The sequence below is a fragment of the Podarcis liolepis genome (genome assembly GCF_965112155.1).
Source record: "Podarcis liolepis genome assembly, chromosome: 13".
In the NCBI taxonomy this organism is placed as follows: domain Eukaryota; kingdom Metazoa; phylum Chordata; class Lepidosauria; order Squamata; family Lacertidae; genus Podarcis; species Podarcis liolepis.
Window position 1 is genome coordinate 55,837,863 of NC_139573.1, and position 24,097 is coordinate 55,861,959.

Genomic DNA, 24,097 nt, shown 5'->3' on the forward strand with positions numbered 1-24,097 from the left:
AAAGGAGGGAGAGGAGACATGGACAAGGGGATAAAGGTGAATTCAGAGGTGCAAAGTGGGGTTGCAGAACAGAAGAGACAAGTAGCTTCAGAAATGGGGTTCAGAAGGTGAAGAGTGACTTAATAGTTGCATGGGAGGGAAAGGGGAAACTCTAAGGGGTTGATGGGGGGGTGACAGGGGGCTGGTGAGTGGAAAGAGCAGGGGTCCAGCCCCTAGTATACTGAGAAATATGTCAGATTAGTTCAGTGGGTCTTACTCCCAAGAAAACGTGTATAAGACCCAAGTCTTAGGCTGTGTACACATTACCAGCTAAAAATGCAGCTAGGTCGTCCTTTTTGTTTCAATTCAGACCAACCAGGTTTTGAGGGAAATGCATCCAAACACAGAAGGAAACAACAGGATAGATACAGATTGTGGCTAACATTGTGTGTACACTATTTCCCAAACAGTTGTGGGAGCACCAGGGATGCAGAGTAAACAGGAGTGTGAACACAAGCTTAGAAGTACTAAGAATTCATTGGTGGGTCAATCTGAATTTGTGCAGCCAGCAAATTAGGTCTTAAAAAGTGTATACTGTACTTACATCACAAAGCATAGCATTAAACCAGAAATCATGCTTGGTAGAATTGGGGTGCCAGACGAATTTCTACCACTTTCTACTACATTATGTAAAATCAAACAGCAAAAGGTTTGATGATGATGTTTTATACATTGTATTAGAAAATTTGCTTCCAAAGTTTCATTCTCCAACAATTCCGCTCACCCTCGTCAATGGCAGGCCCAACAAGCCAATGGGAATGCTAGGCCTGCTCCCAGGGGCCATTAAATTGCGGCCTGCCCAGCTGTCTTCCCTGCCTTTTCACTGGATCTCCCACCCTCCCTTAATTTAATTGCTTTTACTTGTGCTCTGACCTTGCTATGGACCAAACTGGCTGCCATATTCAGGGGCCAGCCAGGAATTTTCCCATGTGGCAAATTGACACCAGCCATCTGGTTTTCACCTACCTCATAGCAATGAGGTTAGGTGGTTAGGCATTGGGTAAGCCTAGATCTTGGCTGGAGAGGAGGTAATAATAATAATAATAATAATAATAATAATAATAATAATTATTATTTATTATTTATACCCCGTCCATCTGGCTGGGTTTCCCCAGCCACTCTGGGCGGCTTCCAAAAGGTTATAGCCTCAGCGTGCCCCTCCTTGAGAAAAGGATCCTGTTTAAACGATTTGCGAGGAGTGGGTTCTTTCCGAAGCCCAGGCGGAGCTAGGGCTATACCACTCTTCCAACAGGGACTCTGCAGAGGGTACCCCTATTGGACGTAGGTCATAGGGACTCCCCCCAAGATGTGGTTTGCCCTTAGATGCACTTCCAGCGGAGGGGCTGGAGCGGAACAGCAAGGACTTCACCCAATGCCTATGTCAAGCCGTTCTCTACTGTAGCCAATAACATGGTGGCCATATTCAAGGCCAAACCCAACATGCTGTTGTGCCGAGGGAACTGTGGGGTCACAGGGTCTTGGCACACAAACCACCAGTTCTCTCATTCACCAAAAATAACAGGAAAAGCTTCTGTTTTATATTTTTATCTAGTTTATTTTGTTCAGTGATACACTGTATTTCAAACTACACAATGCACAGTGGTTTTTATTAATCATTACAGTTGTCCTATATGTAGTGTAAAAATGAAACAAAAAACCAATTTTGAAGAAAGCTACTTTTCTGCTCCATCCTCTGGCGCATCTATAGTCAGCTTAGTATTTTTCACACTCCAGAAATGACTTGGTGTTTTCCACATGCCAGGTCCCTTGGGACTTGTAACTATTTAACATACTGTGTTACATGGAATGGGGCACTTTATGTGAAATTTAAAAAAAGAACTGAATAATCTTCTAAGTTGGACAGAGATGCTTTTGTTCCACGCAGAGCTACAAGGCACATTAATGCAAGAATATAGCTTGATCACAGGAAAACAAGAAATCATTGTAGCTTGCATATAAAAGCTGGCCTGTTCTCTGTGGTCATAAAAGCATCACTTGATTTGCACCATCATTAGAACTGAACTGACCTTTTCTTGTTAACATTTCACACTGCACAATTAGTAAGCAACTGTTGAGCGATGTGAATGCCTTTGTACATATCACCTCAGGCAAGGATGCTTATTTTAAACTTCAGACAATCAGCTAAGTCCACGGGAAACACTGCTGGGCTTGTGAGTGTGTAGCCAAATGTAAGAAGTGTGGAAAACCTAGAAGAGCATGTATCCACTGTGTCCTGTGATTTCCTGCATAAACAAAGGCTAACATCTTAGAGTCAGAATCCGAAACAAACTGTCTTTGGAAAACTAACTGAGATGAGTGCAACATTTTTGAAGGCAACCTACCGTATTTTTCGCCCTATAGGACGCACTTTTTCCCCTCCCAAAATGAAGGGGAAATCTGGGTGCGTCCTATGGGGCGAATGCAGGCTTTTGCTGAAGCTTGGAGAGCGAGAGGGGTCGGTGCACACCAACCCCTCTCGCTCTCCAGGCTTCAGGAACACATCCGCAGCCTAGGCAGCCCTACGGGAGGTCCGGCAGGGATGTCTAGGCTGCGGATAACAGCCTGCTTCTCGGAGCATCGGGCACCCTGAAAGCAGAGTGCCCGGCGCTTCGGGAACACATCCACAGCCTAGGCAGCCCTACGGGAGGTCCGGCAGGGATGTCTAGGCTGCGGATAACAGCCTGGCGCAAGGGGCGCCCTGAAGCAGAGCGCCCCCCGCGCCAGGCAGACATCCGCAGCGTGGGGAGCCTTGCAGGAGTTCCCCACAAGGCTCCCCACGCTGCAGATAGCAGCCTGCCGCCCAACACGAGGGGCGCCCTGAAGCAGAGCGCCCCCCGCGCCAGGGAGACATCCGCAGCGTGGGGAGCCCTACAGGAGTTCCCCGCAGGGCTCCCCACGCTGCGGATAGCAGCCTGTCGCCCGGCGGGCGAGGCGCCCTGAAGCAGCGCCAGGCAGACATCGGCCAGCCCCACAAGCTCGGGGGACAGCAGGGAGGCGCAGCGCCGCCATCCCACTGTTCCTCGACCTGGTTCTGTTTCCCCGACCTGCTTTTGGGGGGGAAATAAAGGGAAATTTTTTTCCCTTTATTCCCCCCCCAAAAAACTAGGTGCGTCCTATGGGACGGAGCGTCCTATGGGGCGAAAAATACGGTAAGTTTTAGAGACATGTGCGATGTCCCATGTGCCTGCCAGGGCCCCTGATTCTTGGGAACAACCCAGTGCCTGTGGTGATCGCATTCTTACACCCAATGTCTTTTGGCATGAAAGTGTAAGAATTCTCTGCTATCAGAGGAGCACTGTCTTCCTTGTTCTCTGCATGTTTATTGTGGATAAACAGTCAGCAAAACTAAAGCATGGAGCAACAGCCTATTTGTAATGCAAATGAATAGTAAAAAAAGTCTAGGAAATGTTTTCAGTGGGGGGGGGGCAACCAAAACATTATGTTCATCGGCTTGGTGGAGATGCCATATAATGAACATTTCACTCATTTTCATTAAGTACCTCACCAACATATTCTGTAGTTGACAGCAGGAAGTGGTAAGTGCTGTTTAGACATTCTGTGCACACCTTGTATGATTTAATACCATCAAGAAGCTAAATTAATCAGATAGGGTAATGGAATGGACTCAGGCTGCATTTGGACGGCACTTTATTCTGTCTTCCTGATGTTTCCTTACCTGTTAAATTTCATGCTTTATGTGATCTTTCACATAATATAAAAAGTCACTTCTGGGGATCTAGTAGAATCTAGCAGGAGCATAGTATTCATTTTCTAGTTTTAGTTTTAATTACTTCCATTAAAAATCCATTTGCAACCCCATTGCAAGCTCAAAATTGGGGGAGTTTTGTGTTGTCATTTTCCTACGCTTTTCATTATCATACCACTGCCACTCATGTGATACAATTTAGGGAGATATCCCAGCATACACTTCTTTCCAACCATTTAAAATTTAGCATGACATTGGTCAAAAGGCCACAATTCTACAGCACAACAGCTACTATAGTGTAAAAGGAATATTAGGAATTGAACAGAAGCATTATAAGCAGCGAAACAAAAACAAAAAAACATTGTGTCTGGATGCAGCCTTGATTCATTCCTGTTTCTCACTTGTTCACCATTAAAGCCTATTGTGTCCTGTTTCTGTGCAGATTTTAATGGGAAAAGCTTTTTAAAATCCATATGGTCAACTGGTTTTTTATATAAAAAATAATACATTAAAAAAAAACTTTTGTAAGGATTTCCTGGATCAGCTAGAAAGTGCAGTGTGGGTTGAAAATTCCTTAGAGGAAATGGCATGTCACTACACGTATCGCCTTTTAGTAAAAATATTGGCAGGGTGGGGAGACAATTGCCTGGGGAGGGAGATGGCTGCCTCTAAGTACTGATGGGGGAAGCCATATTGTTCCCCATACAATTCCTCAGGGAAGGACTGCCTATAACGGCATATTCCTACTTCCTGGAGCATTTGTGCACAGCACAGAAATGGCTTGCTATCACACTACACACACTAGCTGCTCCAAGCAGCTTGAAAATGGAAAAAAGGGAAAGCAAAACACTGCCCTCAGACCCCTCTGTAAGTTGCAAGCATTCAGATGGTGCTCAGCAAGGTCCACAGTTCTGAAAACTACTCTGCACATGTGTGCTCTAATCCAGGAACTGGTCCAGGAGGGGTGAATCAGGGAAGCGCACTCAAAAATATGGTGCAAACAAAACCCTCCTCCATCCTTAGTTTCAGAGTAAAGTCAGATGACAACAAGATGGTTTTTCAATGCATGGTATAACCAACTATGGCCTTTGCTAGTGATCTATCTTTTTTCAGCATCTTATTGGCCTGTCACAGAGACTTTATGTGGCTGTCCTGCCTGGAGCTGCCTCCCTAACATGTATGCTAGGCTTGTGTGTAAGGACCGTTTGCTCCTAGCAGCCGCTTCCTGATATCCCCAGCTGCTGGCATACCATCCTCATGGTATGTGTTGTCCTGCCTAGGACAAGCCTGAACATACCCTGGCCTCTGTTCTACCTTCCTGGATCATATGGTGCCCCAGAGTTACAGAAGGCTGCACAAACTGATTTCCACGCTGCACTTCTTTCTGACAGAGATGGAGTTGAAATTTGATTTCTTATCTCAGAATTAACCACTCCTGGCTATGGATCTCTTGTAACGCCAAAATCTATCAAGTTTAACTACCTGCATATTATAACATCTAGGGAAGGTATTACGCTAAAAATAATTGTGATGGCTACAATTTCACATTCTTTGTCTACCTAATTACTCACTTTAGTCAACTTGTTTCCCACCTGTCCAATTACAGGTGTCAATTCACTCAGCAAAGCTAACAAGATTCTCCTATTACCAATCACTGTTGCTGTGACGGGCAAGTTTTGCATATATTTAAACTCTAATTGAATTGTCACAGACAGTACTTTGCATTCCATTGCCATTTAACTCCAGCCTTTACACACACAACACTTACACTTAGAAAAAGACAACTGAAGATCACATGTGACACAGCAGGCGCTAGTTCACAAAAGGTTAGACAATAATTAAATTTGTTAGAGACTCAAGACTCTGTTTTTATTTTTACTTTTTGTGGCAGCAGATAACCACTCCACAGCTTAGTCAGCCTGTGAGACCTGGCAGGTGGGAATTTTATCTGAACCCAGATTGAGGGACGGGTGGTTAAGACGCCAGTAGTTGGCAATGCCTGTCTCAATACCCCAATTAGATGTCCTCACTGAAGTAAAGGCTCCTAACAATCTTCCTACTGCTCACTCAATAATGGTGATAGATACTGATTCATAAAGTATTTTAGGATATATTTAAATCTAGATATTTAAATTAGTTATACTGCCCACCCCATCCTAAGTGAACTGCTACAGTGCCAAATGAAATGAAAGGGATAGAGACTCTCAGAAGGCTCAAATGACTCCAAAGGGAAAACAATTGCATTCACAGTTGACTGTTGTCCTTTGCCTGCGCTGCTCAAATCCACCAAGATTTGTGTTGATGGAGCAATTTGAGGACGGAAGCTAGAATCAATGGTTTTCTGCGCCATTTATTTATTTAATATCTCTACCTATGTGTCACATTTTGTTTCCCACAAAGGAACTTATCCTTAAACCATTGAGTAAAACAGGTTAGGCTGAGGGGGTACCTGTTACAGGACACCCCCCAGTTTCAGTGACTCTCTTCCGTCTTCTGAACCAGCAGCCTTTTGTTGTTAGCACCCCAGGGCTCCTAGAAAAGTTGACATTCGACCTGCTTTGGCACTTTCCACTTGTTCTGGGATTTAGCTGGCGATCTGCCCCTCAATGTCAACCTGCCCAGCCTCCTGCCTGCAGTGTCAACCACCTGCTACCATGGAAACAAATATCCAGGCCAAGGTCACAATGGAGACACATATCCACTGAACACTGCCACCTCCTTACCACTGTGACATTACTTGACAAGTATGAAGACCTTGCTGGGGATTTTTAATAGAAAAAGGGGGCCAAGAAGCTTGGATTTGAAGAAGAGTTTGGATTTGATATCCCGCCTTTCACTCCCTTTAAGGAGTCTCAAAGCGGTTAACAATCTCCTTTTCCCTCCTCCCCCACAACAAACACTCTGTGAGGTGAGTGGGGCTGAGAGACTTCAAAGAAGTGTGACTGGCCCAAGGTCACCCAGCAGCTGCAGGTGGAGGAGCAGAGACGCGAAACCGGTTCACCAGATTACGAGACTACCGCTCTTAACCACTACACCACTCTGGCACCAAGTTGTCTCCTGTGGTTGCCCCATTAAACATCAGTTTGCAGTAAACATTCCCTTTGGATGTGTCAATTCCCTTTCGACCCTGGAGCTCAAGGCCTTCTCGGAATATCTCCGGGACAACATGGAAAGGGGGCTTATTTGGCTGTCCACCTCCCCAGTCAAAGCACCTACCTTGTTTGTGGGTGCAGACTCTGAGGACTGTACTTCTGCACTGATTATCCGGTGCTTAGTCAGAGACCTATTAAGAACTGGTATCCTCTGACATTCAATTGACTGTGATTTTATGTAAACTGTGCTATTTTTACTGTTGTTAGCTGCTCTGAGCCTGGCTTTGGCTGGGGAAGGTGGGATATAAATAAATTATTATTATTATTATTATTATTATTATTATTATTATTATTATTATCCCTGAACTCAGGGAGCTCAATGGTTTACTGATTCTGACCTGTAACCTGGTGCAAATCTCAAGATTAATTGGTAAAAAACATAACTGCATTTTAAGATAATTTATTATGGGGTGTTAACAAAGCCCATAATAACTTTAGCAACGCTATCTAACATCCACCCGTTCTTAAGCCAAGGGTTGTGTGCTTTTGACATATATGTGCCTACTACATGAGCCCATGCAACTGGGTCACTCAGTGAGCAGAACAGTAGGCTGGCCACTCGTGAGGAATAATCACATGTAGCTCAAAATACCAGAAGGTGTGCTGTTACCATGCACCTGTTCAAAGACACATTGACTTTGTATATGATAGTTCAATTTGGATGGGCGTTAACTGCCTGAATTACTTCAGATGTATTTCAATGCAGAGGGAAGTATTTTTAAAGTGAATACCAAATGCCTGGGAGGGCATTCAGGGGGAATTTCAGCAAAGCAATGGAGGGAGAAAGCATCGGTGGGAAATTCACCGCTCAACAGCTTGGAGCCTACAAAGGCTGCAGTCATGTGCAGTGACAGGGCAGCACAGAATTCCCCCAAGGCTCTGTGCTCTAGTTAAATCAATTTGTCAGAAGCAGCTCTGCTGCTTTCCTCTAACTCCCATCCTCGCTCCACCCCAGATCAGGAAGCCTATTGGAAACAAAGACAGCTGGGGCCCACAGCTGCCTCCTTGTAGTGGATTAATTAGTACATCAGACATCATCTCCTAATTAGCAAGTGCGTATAGAATAAAAACCTCTCTGAATCAAGTGAGCCATTGCCATATGTTGACGCTGCAACAATACACTAAACATGTACCGTAATTCTGTAAAATAACTAAATGAACAAGACCAGGCTGCCCGTGGTCACCTTTGATGTTTATAATAGTTTCAGAAATATTGGTGCAAAGAATAAGATGTAATCAAGACAGTAAAGATGTTAGAGTGGGACAGAGACAATATAAATTAAAAGCATTTGCACACGACGTGGTGATATCGGTGATAAGTGTTACAAGAGATTAAAAAAGCTGGTGAGGTAGCAGCTTTTAAGATTAATAAAGATAAAACCAAACTTTTGGTTAAAAGTATGATGAGAATAAAAATAAATTACAAGATGTGTCTGGATTAAAGATTGAAGGAAGGTTAAGTATTTAGGTGTATACGTAACAGCAGATAATATAAATCTGTATAACGACAATTATGTAGAAACCTGGGAAGATATTAAAAGAAATTTGCAAATTTGGAACAGAATGAATCTTTCACTATTAGGCAGAGTGTTGACGAAAAAAAAGATTGTTTCAACACATGGCAAAAAGATATTTCTAAATATATTTGGCGAGGGGGAAAATCAAGAATAAAATATAAAATATTGATAGATGCAAAATAGAGAGTAGGTTTGTCCCTGCCGGATATGAGGTTATATTATGAAGCATCATGTCTTTGTTGCTTGAAGGAATGGATGACATTGGAGAATCCACATATTTTAGACTTAGAAGGCCATGGTAATATTTTCAGTTGGCAAACTTATTTACGGTATGAAAAGGTGAAAGTACATAAAGGATTTACACATCATATAATTAGGAAAAAATTGTATAGAGTATGGGATAAATACAAAAATCTATTAGAGGCAAAAACACCACTTTGACTCTCACCAGTGGAAGCTATAGCAGTAAAGAAAAAGAATATGATAGAAAAGTGGACAACTTATAAAAATTTATTAAAACAAGAGGGAGCAGAGTATCAATTGAAAGAATCGAAGGAACTATCAGGAAAATTAACAACATGGATACAATATCATCATTTGAACGAAGCATTTAAGAAAGATAGGATACAAGGGTCTGGGGAACAAATATTGCAACTGGAGAGAGCGCTGTTGGAATGTAATGTAAAAGTGCTGTCTAAAATGTTTAAGATATTATTGGAATGGGAGAAAAGGTTGAGTGAGTAAAATCCTCAATGATACAATGGGCAATAGGATTATTGTAACAACCTGCAGTTTCATAAGAGTATATATTTAAATTAAATGAATAAATGAGTAAATTAAGTTAATTTGGAATATGCAGAGAATATAAAAAATAAACTGCAGAAATAGGGGGAAGGAAGTCGAGTTTTGAAACGTTAAAATGACTGTAAAATTATTGAAATGTATAAAACTGAAAATCATAAATAAAATAATAATAAAAACATGTAATTCTGCCCATCATGAAAAACTGCAAACTTAGGCCACTGATTAATGCTGTGTCACATATTTATGTCATCAGGTTGGATTCTTTTTTTCAACATTCAGTTTGAAGATTGGGTACTGCAAAACAAACATGAAATGTATGTTCTAATATATATATATATATATATATTATAACAAATTAGCCACAAAATCCCAAAAGCAAGAGTTATTTGTTGTGTTTGTTGTACCACTCAAAGAATTGAAATTATGGAATAGTGCATGTATCCCTATATTAAGAAATAACTGTTGCCCAGTGTTCTTTGAGGCCAGGTTGATACTCTCTCTTCTGGAATCTGCCAAAACGAAGGATTTTTGAATTAATGCCTTCCTTTCAGAAGACCTCTTTGGAGTTTGCGTAGGGGAGACTGCGGCTTCCTTGGTTCCTCTGCAGCCCTGCTAACGCAAGGCTATTTTTCTAGAAAAAGAGGGGCCAGTGTTCACCAAGAACTTCTCCCTTGTTCTCTTAGAATGGCAATGGTGTCACCTGAGAGGGGCTGCAGCTGAGCTCCGGCTTGGGGGGGGGGGAAAGCCCTAGCTAAAAGCATGTAGATGGGAGAGGAAGGGGCAACACAGAGTGACAACACAAAGGCCCCTGCAAATCCTAGCTGAGGTGCAAAGATTTCACGAAGGAAGAGAGGGACTCTCCTGTAATGAGTGGGCAGGGCTAGGAGCAGAGCCAGCAGCAAGGTCAAGTAAACCCAGTGCTTTTTTGCTTTTTAAAAAAATGTTTAGGGGTACTCTTATTTTCCTACTCATATTGAAATACTGCCCCTCAATGAGACCAAACCTAGATTCACAAAATGTTTAGGGGTATTCGTACCCCTGGGGACCCCCAGAAAAAAGCACTCAGTAAACCATTGTGGAATTGGACTAAAAGTGCCACAAGAATCAAGCCCTTGGCACGCATGCCATAGTTACATGGCTTAGTTCAATCAAAGCTGCTTTTGGACCTTTGAATTCATATTCTCATGTGCCCTCTTAACACTCACTTATTCAGTTCTAGGCTGCCCAGTTCCATTGTGGTGTCAGAGAAGGTAAGCCAACGGAAGCCAGTATTGTTATTAAGGCATCCAGCTGTGCTAATGTGACATATTCGCAGGACAAGGAGGTCATGAACACTTATTCTATTACTTTACAGCTGTCAAAATATCTTCCAATAAATGAAGGAATTGCTTTTGCAGCTATTACAAATACAACCTGCTTGCACCAAACATGGGACTACACACGACTGATGCACTTAAATTTATTAGGCTCTTACTTTCTCACGACTGCTAACATGAGCTTTTGTACACATAAGGAGTACACAAAAGTCCTTCATTTGGGACCAAATTAACAACAACAAAAGTGTTCTCTCTCTTTTTTTTAAAAAAAACAACAGCTTCATTAGGAATAAATATTACTTTTGAGCATTTATCAAATTAAAAAAACCAAAACAGTTTGGGGGAAAGTTTAGCTGTATTAAGAGGGGAATAATGTTGAACACCAATTATTTGAATATCCCTTTAAATACTATCTTGGAAGTATCACCACTGAAACATTGTGACTGAAAATACACTATCATTACAAAGCAGAGGTGATTATTTGGTGGTAGATAAAAGAGAGAGAGAATAAACGAAGCAGGTTGAAGGCTGCTACTGGGAGAAACATAGGAAGACGGGCATCTTCCATCATTCCCAGAGTCTGAAGGGAAAGCCTCATTCTTCTTCTACTGCTCTCTATGACTTCTAATGGTGACTCTGGCTGCTCCCAGTGTGAAATCTTGTTTTACTGCAGCCGAGTTATTCTGCAGCAACTTAGCTTGTGAGAGGTTTTCTACCTAATTAGGATACAATACCTGTGCTCAGCCCCACAACACCAAACAGGTTCACACAAGGGAAAAGCAGGCAAACTACCCCCATCCCCATTACCCCCCCCCCGCCTATCACCCACTATTCCAACATGCAGAACAAAACCTCCAGATAAAAACCTAGCAAGCCTGTCTAAAAGATTTATATAACAACAAACCTATACCAACACAATAAATACAAGACACACAAATACCTCGGCAAACACATCATCAACTACATACCTTTTTAAACAATCCAACAGCAAAATCAGCAGCCACTAGGCCCTTGACCACCTTCAAAAACATTCTCTTGATGGCAGAAGAACACGGTAAAGGGATGGTATCCACAAAATACTGCTCCGAAACACCCTTGATGCAATCAAAGAACAATGGGAGCACGACATAAGCTTTGAAATTAACCCCACCCAATGGACTAGAATGTGGTCTAAACCTCCCATATCAACCAAAAGAAGGGAACTCACTCTGAAGCTCACCTACAGGTGATACTTAACACCACAGAAACTGGTGCTGATATGCCCAGGAACCTCACCAAGGAGAGGCACATACCTCCACATGTGGCAGGAATGCCCTAATATCCAACCCTTCTGGACAGATATCCTAGAAGAGATATGCAAAAAAGCTAAACAGGTATTAGAACTCACCCCAGAACTGGTCCTACTGAACATCTTCCAAGATCATAATGGCCACTCACATTATAGAGAGCTTATAACCCCCCCCCTGCCCTCAGCAGCCCGAAGACTCATAGCCAGACACTGGAGGGACCTGTAAACATGGGAGTAAACATGAACCAATGGTATCAAATTGTATGGGAAATGGCCTTGCTAGAAAAGCTAACCAATAAACTGAAACTGACACGGGGACAAATAGAAGAGGATGCCTTCACCCCAGTATGGCTTCCCTTTATCACATACCCAGCCCAACAAGACAATGACAAGAATCCACTGACAGCATACAAATCAATCTGGCTTACCTGACCCAACAAGCCCCGCCCATCACAAATGCAAATAAACCCCACTGCATCCAACCTCGGACAACAAACCTGCCCATTAATACCTCTCACTACCAAGGAAATGTAATAAATGAATAGAAAGAGAGGCTATCCAGTTGACATGGACACAAAAGCCCACACGTACACTATACAAAATAATATAAGCCTCACCACCCCTCCTCTCCCCCCTCTTCTTCCTTGACCTTATACAGTACTGTACTCAGCACTAATGTCTCACAACAAATGCAACTGATCTGTAAGAAAGACTACAACCTGAAAAAAGAGACAAGGCATGTACTTTTGTAAACCAAGAAAATCTTTAATAAAAATAAATTAAAACAAACCCAAAACAAAAACACCTGTGCTCAGAGATTTCCAATTTCCTACTGGTTGCTGATTTGCTACTAAGTCTAGTTCAAGGTGTTACTATTGGTATATAAAGTCCTTACCGACTTGGGACCAATTTACCTAGGACATTGCCTTACTCCACTTGGCTGCTTAATCAGCAGAATTGACTCTACCATAGTTGCCACATAATACATGTACTGCATTTGTAAGCACTCAATTGTTTTGTGTGGCACCACGCACACTTTGGAACTCCCTGTTGATTGAGACCAAGCAGGCTCCTTCCCTTTCTGTACCTGCTAGAAATATCCCAGTTTATACAAGTCTACCCAGATGCTTGAGGTAACTTTAATCTGTTTTGGTATTTTAACCTTTGCATGTTGTAAAGAAGGTTTGTGATTTTTTTCTTGATTTTACTGTTTTATTTTTGTAAGCCACTTTGTTTAACAAGCAAGCAAGCAAGCAAGCAAGCAAGCAAGCAAGCAGTGTATAAATTTTATGAAATAAATACCATAAAAATAAAAATAATCAAAGGTGGGACATGGGAACAAGCTCTTATCAATCACTAGCCTAAGTTGCTTAGAAAAGCATTAACGGAGGGTAGGCCTATTGAGCTATTGTTGCTAAATAAAGCATCCATGTGCAGAGGCAGTGCACCTCAAAATATCAAGGGACAAACAGGGGAGGGCTGCTGCCTTTGTGGTTGCGGGCTTTCTGAAGGCATCCAGCTGGCCACTGCTGGAAAGAAATAATGGCATACAGTGGTACCTCGGGTTAAGTACTTAATTCGTTCCGGAGGTCCGTTCTTAACCTGAAACTGTTCTTAACCTGAAGCACCACTTTAGCTAATGGAGCCTCCTGCTGCCGCCGCTGCGTGGTTTATGTTCTCATCCTGAAGCAAAGTTCTTAACCCGAGGTATTATTTCTGGGTTAGTGGAGTCTGTAACCTGAAGCGTATGTAACCTGAAGCGTATGTAACCTGAGGTACCACTGTATTAGATAGACCTTAATCTGACTTTGTAAGGGAACTGAATAGAAAAATGCTTCCATTATATTTTAAAGACTTTACCACTGACAGCTTTATAGTGAACAATCTAAAATTGGATTTTCTAGCAACACAAAGAACAAGCAGTTAGGGATCACTCACTACCAGCTTTCAGATCCGACTTTTGTGGTCTCTATATACTAGTGTACACTGATTTGTTTTTATGGTGTTTTTACTGTCTTTAGACGGCATTATGACTTCCTTTAGTATGATTTTTATTCTATATGCCATCTTGAGCAATTTCCTTTTGATTGGAAAGATTACATATCAATGCTGCTTCTTAATAAAAAGAAGCTTCCCTCCAGATATTGGTGGACTCATGTTTTGCTACTCCAGACGTGTTTTACGCTTTAAAAAAAAAAAATCAAAGTGAATTGAATAGTTTGCAATAAACTAGTGAGCCACCCAGACATCTAAAAAAGAAACAGAAGAGAACAAAAATAAAATGTTCTTACAAAGTGTTTTGACCTTACAGAATTTAGTGGGACTTACTCTGAATTCTCATTCTTGTCCTTCTTTATTAAATGTATATACCACCAGGGCTTTTTTCAGCTGGAACTCACCAGAACTCACTTCAGGCACCTCTCAAGTGGGGGCCATTGCCATTCTAAGAGAACAAGGGAGTTCTAAGTTTCTTCCCATGGGTGGGTCTTGCTGACTTAAACCTCCTGGCTCTTCAAGAGGCTGCTATTCTCCAGGTGAAGAGCTGGGGGGAGGACGTTAGTGTTCAGCTCCCAGCCAGCAATAGTCCTATCACTGCTACCAGCTTCCTCTCCATTATCATGAGCAAAGGCACTGAATGAGTGGCACCTTCAAAGGGAATTTTCTTAAAGGCTGGTTGGTTGGTATGTTACATGAAGGACAGCAAAGGCAAATGGGATAGTATATATTTTTACCACTTGCTCCTCATATTTCTCTCTTGTCTCCCAGTGTCATAGAAGCTATTAGTCCAAATCTCGTTATTAGGATTGTGGAGACGTCTGCATTCCCAAGGATTATCTACAATCAAGTAGCTTTTAGGAAATGATGGTGTAAGAGTCCTTCCATTAACACTACTAATCCTATACAAGTGTTGGCAATGGATAATTCTGCATATTTAGATAATGAGACGCTCAACCTAATATGAAAGTTCAATATGTGACACTTATTTGTTTTTATATCTTCAGTTTAGAAATATATATTTTCTAGCTAATTCTCCACTTCTCCCTCATTGTTAGCAAACAGATAGCCTTGCCTTGGCCTAATCACTAAATCAAATTATTCTCATAGCTACTCAGGCCTTTCATGATGACATACCGGTAATAAAGAAATGAGTTTTGATGGAGAGTCCCTGAGTGAATTAGGTAGTTCTTGAAGGTACATTTCCTTCTCCCTTGCTAGTGGTGTCCATAAAAAGGATTCCGTTGCTTATTTTAGTTTATCAGAATAGATTTTAACAAGGGCTGCTGAAAAACACACACCCTCAGATGCTATGATGCTATATAAAAAAACTAACTGCCACATGCTATATAAATGAAATATTTATATGTATGGAACAAGACATACATTGTTTCCACTACTAACAGCAACTTGTGTTATTCCACCTTTTATCTCCATAATATTTCAAAGTAAGTATGTGCCATACAATCCCAGGTCTTTAGAACACAGATACAAAACCTTAATACAGTGGTACCTCGGGTTAAGTACTTAATTCGTTCCGGAGGTCCGTTCTTAACTTGAAACTGTTCTTAACCTGAAGCACCACTTTAGCTAATGCGGCCTCCCGCTGCCACCGCTGTGTGATTTCTGTTCTCATCCTGAAGCAAAGTTCTTAACCCGAGGTACTATTTCTGGGTTACCTGAAGCGTATGTAACCTGAAGCGTATGTAACCAGAGGAACCACTGTAAAATCATCACTGTTAATATTCTACTGAATCCCACCCACCAATTTCGGAATATTTTCCACTCCCTCCGAAGGAGCCCAGTTATGTCACCCATTGCTTGCAGAGCCGGCAGCCCCTCACCCCCTTTCAAACACCCCCCCTTGTGGAGCGTTCCCTCAGCCTCCTCTCCTTAGCAGTCCTCTGGGCAGCTGCCACCACCACCCCTGGTCTCTGAGCCCCACGCCAAAGAGAGGTGCTCCTTCATGCCGCCCAACAGGGGCTGGGAAGAGGATGCCCCCATTCATCTGGGGAACATGCAGCCAAGGTTGCTGCAACAAACATCCACACAAGCCTTGAGGAGGCAGAGATGTGAGGAGGCAACAGAAGAGGGAGGGAAGAAAAGAGGGTCAGAGAGCAGTGTTGCCGCAGCACCCCTGGCCATCATTCAAGGCACACTGGTTGAAAACCACTGTGATGCTGCACTGAAAAGTGGGCATTGTCTAATAAGGAGTAATGGTCTAATATGGAATAATTCTGCTGAGAAAAAAAGCAGAATTACACTTTCAACTTTGATAAATACAACTGCTGAAGATTAAGGTTACTATCAAATAAAGATTAAAAAATTCCTTCCAGTAGCACCTTAAAGACCAACTAAGTTAGTTCTTGGTATGAGCTTTCGTGTGCATGCATGTATCTGAAGAAGTGTGCATGCACACGAAAGCTCATACCAAGAACTAACTTAGTTGGTCTTTAAGGTGCTACTGGAAGGAATTTTTTTATTTTGACTATGGCAGACCAAAACGGCTACCTATCTACTACTATCAAATAAAGTTAAGAAATCAGGCTATGTTTCCCTTTTAGTTTTCCTCAAATCAATATTTTCTTTTAAAAGAAAGCACAATAGTGTTCTGAAATAAAATATAGTTTCAAAATCTGTACTGATTGCTCCCATGAAATCTGCAGTCTCAAGCAAATCCCACAACAGTTCTTCCATGGGAAGTTAAATATTTCAGTTTCAGGATTAAAATGCGTATGTGAAGCATCTGGGGCCTTGAATTCAAGTGAATGATAAATGAATTATTAAGGGAAAGTAGCACAACTTGTCAAAATGTGAACTGGCCAAGTAGATTTCTGCAGAAATCTGATATACTGAGTGAATCCCATTTGAAATGGAGTCCCCCTTGTGGGATTTCACACCTCTCTAGTGCTCTCCTGAAACGCCCCCCATGATTCTCCCAAGAGGTTTATACTTACATACATTTATGTAGACAGGCAAACCTTTTTTTTACTGAACAGCTACGCTCATTAGTGAGTTAAAATTATTTATTCAGAGCCATACAATAAAAACTGTTTAGATTTTTTAAAAAACAGAAACACCCGCCCCGCTATTTTGTCTAGCTCACAACATTCAAGTAGCATCCATTGTCACAATTTCCTATTTGTTCCGTCTCCCAAATTATGGTAACCATTCACCAAGCATATCAGTTCAACTCTATAGTTATGCAAACAACACCACTAATTGCTTGGACATAGACATGCTGAAGCAATACAAAACTTTTCTAAAAACAAACAAAACAAAAAAAACAACCAGAGAGAGTATTTCTTATTGATTGATTTCTAAATATACACATACTGCAATCTCATTTTTTAAAAATCAGAGTGGTGCACAACAAATATATGAACAATAAAAACCACATAAAAACAAAATCACAGATCACTGGCTAACTAACAAATTTCTTTTTGTTCTTCAATTGCGTGCCTGGTAGTGTAGAAAGATTTTCAGCAACTATTTAAGAATTACTACTGAAGATGCCTGCTGAATCCTTATTGGAAGAGCTTTCCACCAGACTTTGCCAATAACACTGAAGGTTTTCTTTTCTTTTGATATTTAATAAGCCTTACCAACCAAAGGCATGCCTATACACAGGCGCCAAGTTCCGCGCAATAAGGTACCTCCACCTCACTTTAAGCCCACACATATTTTTGGTGGGATATCTCTCTTCATATAACCAACATGTTTAACTCTAATTAATGCATGAATGGGTTAAGACCACAGAGTAAGTATTTTTCTGGGTTTCGCTGTACGTGCATTTCTCTAGTTGTGGAAACCTCGGGATCCGACCGGAGCTCCAGAACAGATCCCACCTGCAACTGGAGGTACCACTGTACATAACCCCCAGAATATTGCATTCTAGAAGTGGATAAATAGTTTCTGCAAAATGTCAAAAGTTTATTATTCTTCATCATCTTTATGGAGTTTTTTAACTTCACCAGATATGAATTTGGAAGATGATTCTTGATTTTATTAAAACTGGGAATGGGGACATTTGGGAAGATGACATCGTGTTTCCAATTCTTGAGAAGGCAATTAACTTAAGTGAATATACACCTATGAGGAGACACTGTATTTCTCCCCAATCTGAGGTAACTTCCACAAATATGGGGAAATTAATTATAACAGATTTAAAAACCACAGCTGGCACAAGAAGGGATGTTGATACAAATCTAAGGTGATCTGCAACATACATATGTTTGTGAGAGAGATTTTTTATATTTAACTATCACGATTAATTCATAGGAAATAAAACATACAGAGCAATAAGCAGGGAAGGGACATTATGATAAGTGCTTTAAGGTTAACAATGCAGAAGAAAGGAGGAAAAATATTTGCAGTCTCTGAAGAGGACAGGAGATGAATCATTTGCCTGAAGCCAAAGGATGACAAGGAATAAAAAGATTAGGCATAAAAAGGTTGAAAGAAGCTTTCAGGCAGCTAAGTCATGTGGGCGTCTGCAAGAGCAGCTTGTATTCAAAAGCAAGAAGTCAAGGCCCCATGCACAGCTCAGACTTCACTGTAGCCTTCACTGCCTTTCCAAACATGGATGCCGATTAATATGCAAATTGTGCTTTCTCGGGATTTGCAGAGACTAGGCTCAGAGGGATCTCCTCCTCTCTTTGGCCTATGGCAGGCCTGCACAACTTCTTGTCCACCCAGCCAAATGTGGCCTAGAACCCAACAGGGCTCCACAAAGAGAGCAGCTGCACCACACTGTGACTTGCAGTGAATGAATGCATAAGTTTATATTTGTCTCTGGCTCAGGAGTGGTTGGTGGGAAGGGCCAGCAGTGTGTACCTGGCCTCCCAGCACCAGCATCTCTGCAGCTTACTGGGAGGTAGAGGAGTGAGGGAAGTAATAGTGCCACTGTATTCTGCTCTGGTCAGACCTCACCTGGAGTACTGTGTCCAGTTCTGGGCACCACAGTTCAAGAAGGACACTGACAAACTGGAACGTGTCCAGAGGAGGGCAACCAAAATGGTCAAAGGCCTGGAAACGATGCCTTATGAGGAACGGCTAATGGAGCTGGGCATGTTTAGCCTGGAGAAGAGGAGGTTAAGGGGTGATATGATAGCCATGTTCAAATATATACAGTGGTGCCCCGCAAGACGAAATTAATTTGTTCCGCAATTTTTGTCGTCTAGCGAATTTTTCGTCTTGCGAATCACGAAATCCCATAGGAATGCATTGAAAATCAATTAATGCGTTCCTATGGTCAAAAAAAGTCCAAACAAAGCCAAATTTGGTACAACAACAGTTTATTAACTGCTCTTTAAAGTCACACATACTGTAAAGAGCAGTTCAAAAAATTAAGGGAAAATAAATTAATTTTATAAACAAAACATGTCTTTGTTTTTAGACAAAGAAAAAAAAGTCGCGAGACGTTTTCGTCTTGCGAAGCAAGCCCATAGGGAAATTCGTCTTGCGAGGCAAATCGAAAACGGAAAAACCTTTCGTCTAGCGAGTTTTTTGTCTTGCGAGGCATTCGTCTTGCGAGGTACCACTGTAAAAGGATGTCACATAGAGGAGGGAGAAAGGTTGTTTTCTGCTGCTTCAGAGAAGCGGACACGGAGCAATGGATCCAAACTACAAGAAAGAAAATTCCACCTAAACCAGTGTTTCCCAACCGGTGTTCCGCGGCACACTAGTGTGCCGCGGAACGTTGCCTTGTGTTCCGTGGGAGGGAGGCGGGCGAGTCGGGCGGCGAGAGGCGGGGCGGTGGCGGCGAGCACACGCGGGGCGGCGAGCTCCCTCCCTCCCACATCCCATCGCCGCTCGCTTCGGCCGGCCTACTGGAGGAAGGCGCGAAAACCTCGCGCATGCGCAGGCCTTCCACCTGCGACAGCCCAGTAGGCCGGCCGAAGCGAGCGACGATGGGATGTGGGAGGGAGCTCGCTCGCCGCCCCGCGTGTGCTCGCCGCCCGCCTCGCCCGCCTCCCTCCCACGGCACACCAGCCTACCTCCGTGGGAGGGAGGCGGGCGAGTCGGGCAGCGAGAGGCGGGGCGGCGACGGCGAGGAGAGGCCGCCCAGCGCGGGGCTCTCGCCGTCTGCCTGCCTGGCTGCCTGCGAGCTCGGCGGGCAGCGCCTCCGTCCGCAGCGCCCGCCTCGCGGCTCTCATTCCCTGCCCCTGCCAAAGCTCACCCAGCCAAGCCGCGCTCTCCTTCCTGCCTCGCTTTGCTGCCTCCTCCCCCCCCCCACCCCCAAAGCTTGGAGGTTCCCCGGCTTGGAGGTTCTCTCTTGGGTGCCGGTGGGTGCTGTGACATTGACGCTGCTGTGACAAGTGCCTTTACTTAGCAGAGTGCATTCCCCTTTACACAGAAGGGGAGGGGAAAAAATTGAAACTTACACTTTCGTGCGTCCCTCCCGGCGCGACGCTGCGCGCTGACGTCACGGGGCTGTAATGGTGGTGTGCCTCGAGATTTTTTTCATCAAACAAGTGTGCCTTTGCCCAAAAAAGGTTGGGAAACACTGACCTAAACATTAGGAAGAACTTGCTGACAGTAAGAGCTGTTCGACAGTGGAATTTGCTGCCAAGGAGTGTGGTGGAGTCTCCTCCTTTGGAGGTCTTTAAGCAGAGGCTTGACAACCATATGTCAGGAGTGCTCTGATGGTGTTTCCTGCTTGGCAGGGGGTTGGACTCGATGGCCCTTGTGGTCTCTTCCAACTCTATGATTCTATGATGTGGTGGGGAGGTGAGCACAGTGTAGACGCTGGTGCTGGGAGGCCAGATGGGTGCTTCTGCAACTCACTGTAGCTGCTTCTGCCTCTGTTGAATTGCATGTTGTTAGTTTTGTCCCAGTCTTCCATCCTGTCAAGGTCATTTTGAATTTTAGTCCTGTCTTCTGATGTCTTTCTCTTCCAGTTTTGTGTCACTTGCGCATCCGATAAGGATTTACTCTGATCCTGCATCCACATAATTAATAAAAATGCTGAAGAATATTGAGGGCACCCCATTCAAAAGGTCTGTCTGTTCTGATGGGGATCCACTGATTGCCACTCTTTGGCCTTGTTTGCCAACTGGTTGTGACCTCACCTGATGCCAGTACTACCATCCAGCCTGCATTTAACTGGCTTGCCAACCAAAATAACATGGAGGCCTTTGTCAAACGTTTTTCTAAAATCAATATAAATTATGTTACAGTGTTGCCAAAATTCACTAACCTTGTAACACATTCATTGAAAAAAGATTCATATGACAGGATTTATTTTTGACACGTCTATTTTAACTCCTAATCACCGCATTGCTACAAAATTGCCGACAAATAGACTCTTACAATCTGTTCTGGAATCAAAGCCAGTTTGCAGTTTCCTTCCCCTCCCCCTTTTGAAGACTGGGACAACATCTGCCTGTCTCCAGTCTTATGGACCTGTATCCTTGGGTACCAAAGGAGCTTGCTGGTGTGCTCTCAGAACCTCTGTCTATCATCACTGAGAAATCCTGCCAATTCATCAAATTTGCCAGAATTAAGCTATGCCAAATCTATTACTCGAAAGCTAATTAGGCCTTTCACATACATAAATAATAAAAACAACAATATAGCTGCATGGTTTGCAATTTTAAAATAATGATGTACAACCTAATATACCTTGTAGAAAGAAGAGGCTAGAGAAGAAAAATGAAAGTAAGCAAGTTCAGATGCCAATTCTTACAATATCTATAATAGCTAGGTGGGATTATCATCAAGGGAGACAGTTGGAGGAGGGGGAACCAGTGGAGTGGACCTTCCTCCTGTCGTCTTCTCTCTGTCACTGTCAGGGACTGGGCAGAGGAGGAGTGGAGGAGTGGTGGAGACCGCCTCCCCATCCCGACCCTTCCAGGGAGGAGGAAGAGGAAGACAGTATAGATCTACAACAGGGGTCTGAGGGAGGTCGCAGCTCAGAGGCAGATGAGGGGAAAAGCCAGAGCAACACCTGGCTGACACTTTATCATCGGAAAGCATTCCAGACCTTCCATCTCCCAGAACCCAGTGAGCCTTGAAAGTAGGAGAACAAAGAGGTCAAAGACAGAGGGCACTTAGCAGCACCCGTGGAGGAGAGGATGATGACGAATGAGGAAGTAGGAGAGAAGCGGGTGGAGATTCACTTGGGACAACGCCACTGTCCAAGAGGCTGGGTTCTTTGTGAGATTGAAATTAAAAAGCACTTTTTCCTTGTCTTTATACTTTCCTGGGCAACCAGCCGGGAGCCGCTGACAGCACCCTGACAGTCACGTGGAACGGCAGCTAAGTGGTTCTTAGTCCACCATTCTGGGTTGTTGCCTGTGTAGATGCGATTTTAAAGCTTCACTGTGAAACTGTGTATAGTGGAGCTGTGCATGAACATGCTCACAATTTGGAGACTCTTAACAACCGCATGTGTATATTGATAATCCCAGACATTTTTTTTAATGTCTCAAAGCTCTGAGAAACTCTGGCAAATGTGGTCTTCTAAATATGTGTCAGGAATCACTGATACCTGAGACATGCAAAGATGCCTATTTTCAGGCACCCATGTAATTAATCTCAAATAGTCAGTGTTCGCCAAATTTTGGACATCCATTGTAACATGAATACAAAGTCCTGGTCAGGATATTTTACATCACACGCCACTGTTTTTACTGAGAGACTGAGTAATTAATAAAAGGCAGGCTTGTCTCCATAACGAAAAAGAGCAGACTGCCACAGACTACTGTGAATCTACTCGAGCACAGTGACATGAAAGCTGTCCTTTCAACATGATCTATTATGACACTTTTCTTTATTGCTCCAGCTTGAATGCTCATACCAAAGAGAATTATCAAAGAAAAGCCCGTATCGTCATACAATTTACTGTTGCAGTAGTCATTTGCATTAGTTGCCCTAAAAATGGTCAAAGACAGACTTAGCCCGGCTTCCTTTGGCAAAGCATTTTTAGATATATTCTTCATGTATCTGTTCAGACATTTTAGCAGTTAAATACAAATACATATGAAGCAAACATGCCACCAAACTGCTGCTAACTTTCGTTGCAAGGCATGAACAGGATGCAACAATCCCTGACTTACCTACACATCTTTTATATTTTAAACTTTGATAATGTATAAAAACATATGTTTATTCAAGTGACGGGAGATATTTGCCTGGAGAGGAGGCTCCAGTATTACAAGCAATAATGAACAGTAGTTCCACATGGCAACACAGGACACAGGAACTTCATTATTTTCTTCTTGGACTGCTTGTTCCTTGGGAAAAGAGAAATAGTGGCTCCAAGTGATAAAAGTCATAAGGTCCTAAAGTTTCTGAAAGCTTATGCAAATGTAACCAATTGTGCAATGACATTAGACGATGGAAGTAACAGGAGATGAAAGGTAATTTTTAAGGCCCTTGAAAGAGCAGGAAATGGAGAATTCAAGACAGTTGTGATTTTATTTTTAATATTCAGAAAGCGCATACAAGGAATATTCATTGCTGGCATGCTTTGCAAGAATGTGAACAATTAGCCTGAAACTTGACAAAGGGCTTATTTCTGTCCTCAAATTTCTTTGCAGTCAGGATAGTATTAAGCTAGTAGCTCATTAAATTGCCAACATAAGAAACTATATTAAAACTGCATTTAAACCATGAATAGTTTCGGTGAGAATAGTTACTGTCCAAAACGAAAGTTCAATGTAGTTGAGCTTCAGAGAAGGACTATTACATGTGTGCTCAAACATGGCTTTCTGCCAAATACCTGTAAATGGTATGTGTCCAAGTGGAAAGAGGGCTGAACCTTTTCAGAGCCTGCCACAACTTGACCAAGAGAAAAATGCCCAGCTGAGGGGAGCCATGGTAGCAAATACCTCCTATCCACCCCCCCCCCAAAAAATGCAATTAACTCTCCTTCTTTCAATAGGTGTTTGGTGGCAACCCAGTTTTGAAGACGTGGGTCTGCTTCTGTCACGTTTAGCTTCACCTTTGGATCAGGACTGAAATCTGTGCAATCAATTCAGGCAAAAGAGGATTAGGGGATGGTCTAGTTTTTATGCAAAGCAATCTAAACGTACTATTATTTAGAAAGCTGTATAATCGGAATCATGCTAGCAAAAGTAGGAAATGCATTTCATTTGGCATCAAATTATCATGTCTAATTTCATCAAAAGGTATGATTGGCTAATACCTCCTGATTCTCATAGGGAGAATCATATTTAAATGCATTTTTGATGATGCTCTCAGTTACATATATACAGCCAGGATACAGGGGCATTTTATTAGTAACCAAAGGAAATTCTATTCTGGCTACTTTA

General features: G+C 42.6%; 1 protein-coding gene across 26 annotated transcripts in view; it reads right to left on the reverse strand.

Moving 5' to 3' along the window:
- LOC310692376 (poly(rC)-binding protein 3-like) overlaps nucleotides 1-24,097 on the reverse strand; it is a 256,230-nt gene that overhangs the window by 52,851 nt on the left and 179,282 nt on the right. The window contains exon 1 of one of the 26 annotated variants that reach the window (XM_083473299.1): nucleotides 6,195-6,216. The exons of the other annotated variants lie outside the window; for them this stretch is intronic. The gene's annotated coding sequence lies outside the window, so the exon portion shown is untranslated. Of the gene's footprint in view, nucleotides 1-6,194; nucleotides 6,217-24,097 lie in introns of those variants that run through there. 26 annotated transcript variants of the gene reach the window in all.